We start from the raw sequence: 5,427 nt of genomic DNA, 5'->3' as shown, positions 1-5,427 counted from the left end.
GCAGCCGCCGCCCCCCGCGCCCCGCCCGCGCCGCCGTTCCCATGGTGACCACGGGAAGCCCGTTCGGTCCAGGGGCGTGAGCTCCGCCCGGGCATCCCACCGGCACCGGTACCGGCACGGCGTCAGGCCCCCGCGGGGACTCGCTGCTGTAGATTGAATTTGCACCGACAAACAACGGCGCAGAAACTGGATCTATTCATTCATTCCTCGCCAAGTCCTTTGGGAACAGAACAGAACAGTCTTCAGCCACAGAAGCCACAGAGGTTTCGCTGGGTTTGGAGGGGTGAAGGAGGATGAGGGGTCGGCACGGGAGCTGAAAGGGCATGGGGGAGGAGAAGAGGAGGAAGGTTTTTACAATTAGGGAGGTGAAACTCTGGCCCAGGTTGCCCAGTGAGGAGGTGGATGTCCCATCCCTGAAAACATTCAAGGGCAGGTTGGACAGTGCTTTGAGCAGCCTGACCTACCTGAAGATGTCCCTGCTCATTGCAGGGGGGCTGAACTAGATGGTCCCAGTCATGCACGGCCAGAATGTCCTCTGTGAGCCCACAGTTCCTCACCCAGCCTCTTCCCACAGTGCAAAAATGCACAAAACCATCCCCAGTATCATTGGCCAAACCCCCACCAAATTCAAGGAGAGCCAGGCTGTGCCAGGGGGTTGCAGAGCTACAGCCTTGGGGAAGGGGAGCACATGGACAGGTGAGAACACTCAAGGACACGTGCAACCTAAGCATGTGTGTGAAGTCAATTGTGTCCCCACTGAAAATCTTTCATAAATTATGGCCCAAGTTGTGACATCTCGGTGTTTATGCAGCACTCACACAGCCAGGGGACAGTGGTGTTTCAGACCATGGATGTGTGTGCAGCACACACATAAACCAAAACAGCCCAGCTAAAAATTTACAGATTAAAGGATGCCCAGTGCATTCTAAATTAAAATGTATGAGGCTGGGGGGCTTTAAAGTTTCGTTTATTATTAGATCAAAAAACACAGCTGGACTAACAAAGAGATTAGAAGCATTTTTCTGCTCTAATTATCTGTGGAGGACTACTCATCTGTCCTGAGCTTCAATGCCAGCCCAGTTTGTAGCATTCTGGGTATGCTCTGCTCTAAGTGGAATTGCTGAGTTTAAGTAAAAAGTCATTTTACACCAGTAAAGACCATTATATTTTCATACATTAAAACCTATTTCAAAACTCAACAGCTCTGACTAATGCAGAACAAAAACCCCCTTGAAAATGCTTAGTTTTCAGGTATATTTTCCACCAGGTTATATTTTCAATGCAGTGACTTCCTGGAAGTTCTTGCCATGAACCAGAAGCACTGGTGACTAGGGAGTATCTTTGGGAACGTTTTTTGCAGATATATAAGCCTCACAACTGAAAAATCATTCATCTCTCCCATACCTTATTTAGCAGTTGAAACCAAGGATTCTTTTACTGTTGTACTGACATGACTTACCAGATCAGTCAGCACTCAGATCATCAGTTGCTTGGTAGCAGGGATGGAGGGAAGATTTATTCAGTGGTACATTTCCCAGGACATGCCATGACAATCAAGTTTCACCACATTGCAATTTGTAGTGCATTTGAAGAGTGTGTAGTGTAGTCCACGTGGGCCTGCTATTTCCCACCTGAGCACACTGCTAACACTGCAGATGGTGCCTGCAGATCCTTCATATCTTGGTGTCAAAGTCATGGACCTCTGACACTGGCGCTGAGGGTGGACTTCTCCAACCAGTAACAATCATATTGCTGCTGTCTTCTGCATGGGTCAAACCACAAGCAAATAATCTCACCCAATCACTGACAAAAAGAAAATATGGTAGAGTTGTATAGACTTACAACCTTGCTTAGGAAAGTGCCACTTTCAGAGCTATTTGCCTTTTTTTTTTTTAGTGCTTGTTTTCCCTCAGCAAAACAGTTTTTCATTCACTGGACAGATCATCCTGCTATTTACTTTAAATCCTGTCAGCCCACCCACACAGAAGTGCACCATGAGCAAAACCAGGAGAAAGTTCATTCAGTCTCCAGCAGCAGCGCCCAGGCTCTGCAAGGCTGAGGCTCACTTAAGAATAATGTTGCCATGTCTTTTCTAGCACATATCTCATTTCTCCCCATATCTCATGTCCCCTTTCTCCCTCCACATGGTATGGCTGGGTTGTTGGGTTGTTGGCTCAGCCCAGAAAGGCTAAAATGCTTGGGTTTGATACCTCAGCTGCTGGAGGTGCACTGTCAGGGACCACTGGCCCAGGAGGTTAAAACAATCAGCTCAGAAAAGTGTCCTGGGTCAGTAAAGGACAGATGCTTGGATATGGCATTCCAGAGCACAGCTGGATGATGGGCATGGTATACAGATCTTCCTCAGGAAAAGTTAGGACTATTCAGAGTGGGCTGTACTTTGTCCAGGACTTTTGTATAAACTAACCATAGAGTTACTACAGGGAGAGCTGTGACTACAGCCCGTCTACTGTCAGCTTCTACAAGCTCCTGAGTGGCAGGCCCCCTACTGCATCTGAGTAGGCTCTGATGCTGGATTTTTGCTCTCATTCCCTCTATGGTTCATTAAAACCTAGAATCCTGAAGCCATAGAAAAGAGGATCACAAGGTGTTACAATGCCAGGAGCAGCAAAAGCTTGCTTAAAATTAATATTAACTAGAGCAAAGGAAGAAATTTAAGGACAGAAAATCAGGCAAAAGCAGTGACTTCAGAGAAAAGATTGTGTCATGGCCAAATATTTCTTGTGGATGAGCCCCTAGGTAAACATTTCAAAGGACTCTAGGAAAGCAATAGAAAACTTCTGCATCACTGTAGGAAGATGGAATGAGTTGCCTACCAGGAGCACTATAGCTCTAACCTCAGTGGCACTAGGAAATAAAAACCTACAAATGTTTTTTCTCTGCTGCTTGCACTGCCCACTCAGTGCAGCCAGCTTCCACTGCTGCTTCCTTCTGACAGGCTGTAGTCAGCAAAGGGAGGCTGGGTCTGCACTGCTCCTTGTGTACTTCTGAGCATCCCTAGCCCCCATGCAGTGAGTGTAGTTAACTGTGCACCTCAAAACCAGTTACACTCCCGGAGACTACCCAGAACACAATAAACAAACACCCTTCCTGCTATGACATCTCCCCTTCTCTCTGAATCCTCTAAGCTGGGGATCCACAGTGAGCACCGGAGGAGATGGTAGAACCCCTGATAGCTTTAACTCTGTGCAGCACCAGAAAGCTGAGCTGCAGTTTTTAAACTGCTGTTGCTTCCTTCTAGCCTTTCTGTTCACCACTTAAGAGTCATTGAACAGTAGTGTGGTGGTCTGTTTAATTGCTGATTATCTTAACCAAGCAACTTAACTGAGTAAATGCAAGTTCTGTACTTCTAGCTCTGAGTGAAAATGATGAAGTGTCATGAAATACTCAGCCAAAAAAAACAGATGTAGTAAGGCAAGCTGAGCATCAAAAAATACAACACAGATGGTCATGATAAATTAATTGAAGACACAAGGGGGGAGATGCAAAAAAATGCCATGGAGCCTATAAGTAGACAGATGTAAAAAATATCTCTGATTATGCACTTAATTGCACTCTCTGTGATTGCTTGGTTCCTAATGTACACTGTTAACAAACAATAATCTCCAAAGGACTTTGCCAAGGTTGTTGGCTTTTAAAATGACCACATCTCAAATGCTGACACAGTCCATGATGATCACCTTTGCAGAGGTAATAATTTTTTAAACAGTAATTTTCATTATGTGATGGAAATTTCTCTAGTACTAGACACGTAACTACTTTCACACCACATTTGAAGGGGTTTTGTCTCTGTCTTACCAAAATATATGTTATTTTATCTTAAACTGATGCAAATCTAAGTGACAGCAATTGACAGATTTTCATTAGCCCCAGGAGGTTTCAAATTATTTGTTCTCTTTTATTCAAAAGTGAATTTTTCACTGTTCAAAATTCAGTGCAACAGCGGTTTTGCCATTAAATTCAATAGGACCAAGACTTTGCCCATGTTCTGTTTGAGTTTGTTCCAGAGTCTACTGAAATCAATGCAGGGGCAGGAGGGATTGAAGCTGATTTGGAAAGGAATTTTAAAAAAGGGGGGCTGTGTGTAATGATTATGCCATAATTTCTCTGCATATAGGGAATCTAATTATTGCTCCATTCAGCATGTAACCTCCATGTAATTAGTGAAACTTCATGGGATATGTTGTGCAAGAAACACTAACTTTAACACATACATCCCCTTCAGGTGAGAGCAGTAGGAAGAAAAAAGACAAGGACACCTAGGAAAGTGCTTTGGGGATTTGGAACTGAAGGACAAGACAGTAGTTAGATCCTCTGGAGGAGAGAACTGAGAACTCAACAAGTCCCAGTGGGGTCACACTGTTTGTGTAGAGGCTCCCAGAGAAAGCCAACTCCTCCCAGACAGAGCTCTGGAGTGTGCCTGTATTCCTCCTTGGGTCTATGCAGGGTACAAAATCTCCCTGTCATCCCTGAAACCTTAAAGCTTACATTCCACAGTTAGGCAAGTAGGATCAGCCCTTTCTCATTGCCAGCAACTGCTTAAAAATGAAAGTTTCTGAAATGGTGGTGTTTCAGAGAGGGACACCCTGTGGGCATTTGAATTAAGCCCACGTTTTCTGGGATATCATCTATATCCATGGACTCTTTGCAGGGTCACCCCCACACAGCACACGGGAAGCACTTGTATCTAAGTAAGTCTCAACCCAGCATTTGGGGTGTCCCTTGCACTGCTCCACTGACCTGCTGAGCACTCTAACACCGGCCATAAGCCTCAAACACCTCTTGGCACAGCTGGGAGCAAAAGCTGGCATACTGCAACCCTCACACTGGCTTGACCCTGGGGAGGATTTTCCCTTTGGGGAGGCTGTTCCCCGCTTTCCACGGACTTTCTCCACTTGAGCCTGCATGGAGGGATCTGCTGCTGCAGAAGCTGCAAGAGACACTCCGGCTCAGACAGGCTGGGAAAGCAGAGGGCAGGCACAACAATTTACCCTTTCCTGCACGCAGTGTTTTGGACAGACTGTGTTGCCTCTGCTGCCTCCTGACTTCTTATCTAAAGCCTGGAGAGCCTGAGTGTTGGGGACGAGAGGACACTTTAGTTGCTCCTTGTGGGTCACAAACAAGCCATTAAAAAAGCATCACAAGGGGAAGGTGGGAAAACCCCAGAGTGAGTTTGTTTTTCCAGATTTTATCAGACTTGCTCTTTTTAAAATGTGAATTCTTAATCTTAAATGTCTTGAACATAATTCCTTCAGTTAAACACCCATTTTCCAAAAGATACGTAGCATTACCCACGCATAGACATGTATTTCTTTCAGTGTGGGAGGTCAACATTTGAAACTCTAATCCCAGAAATGCTGAGACTAACTCTAGAGCCTGTAATTTTTATTCATTTAGTTAAATTATTTA

Source organism: Corvus brachyrhynchos, unplaced genomic scaffold (assembly GCF_000691975.1).
Source record: "Corvus brachyrhynchos isolate BGI_N302 unplaced genomic scaffold, ASM69197v1 scaffold258, whole genome shotgun sequence".
In the NCBI taxonomy this organism is placed as follows: domain Eukaryota; kingdom Metazoa; phylum Chordata; class Aves; order Passeriformes; family Corvidae; genus Corvus; species Corvus brachyrhynchos.
The sequence above is the reverse complement of the archived record's forward strand: the minus strand, read 5'-3'. Positions refer to the sequence as shown.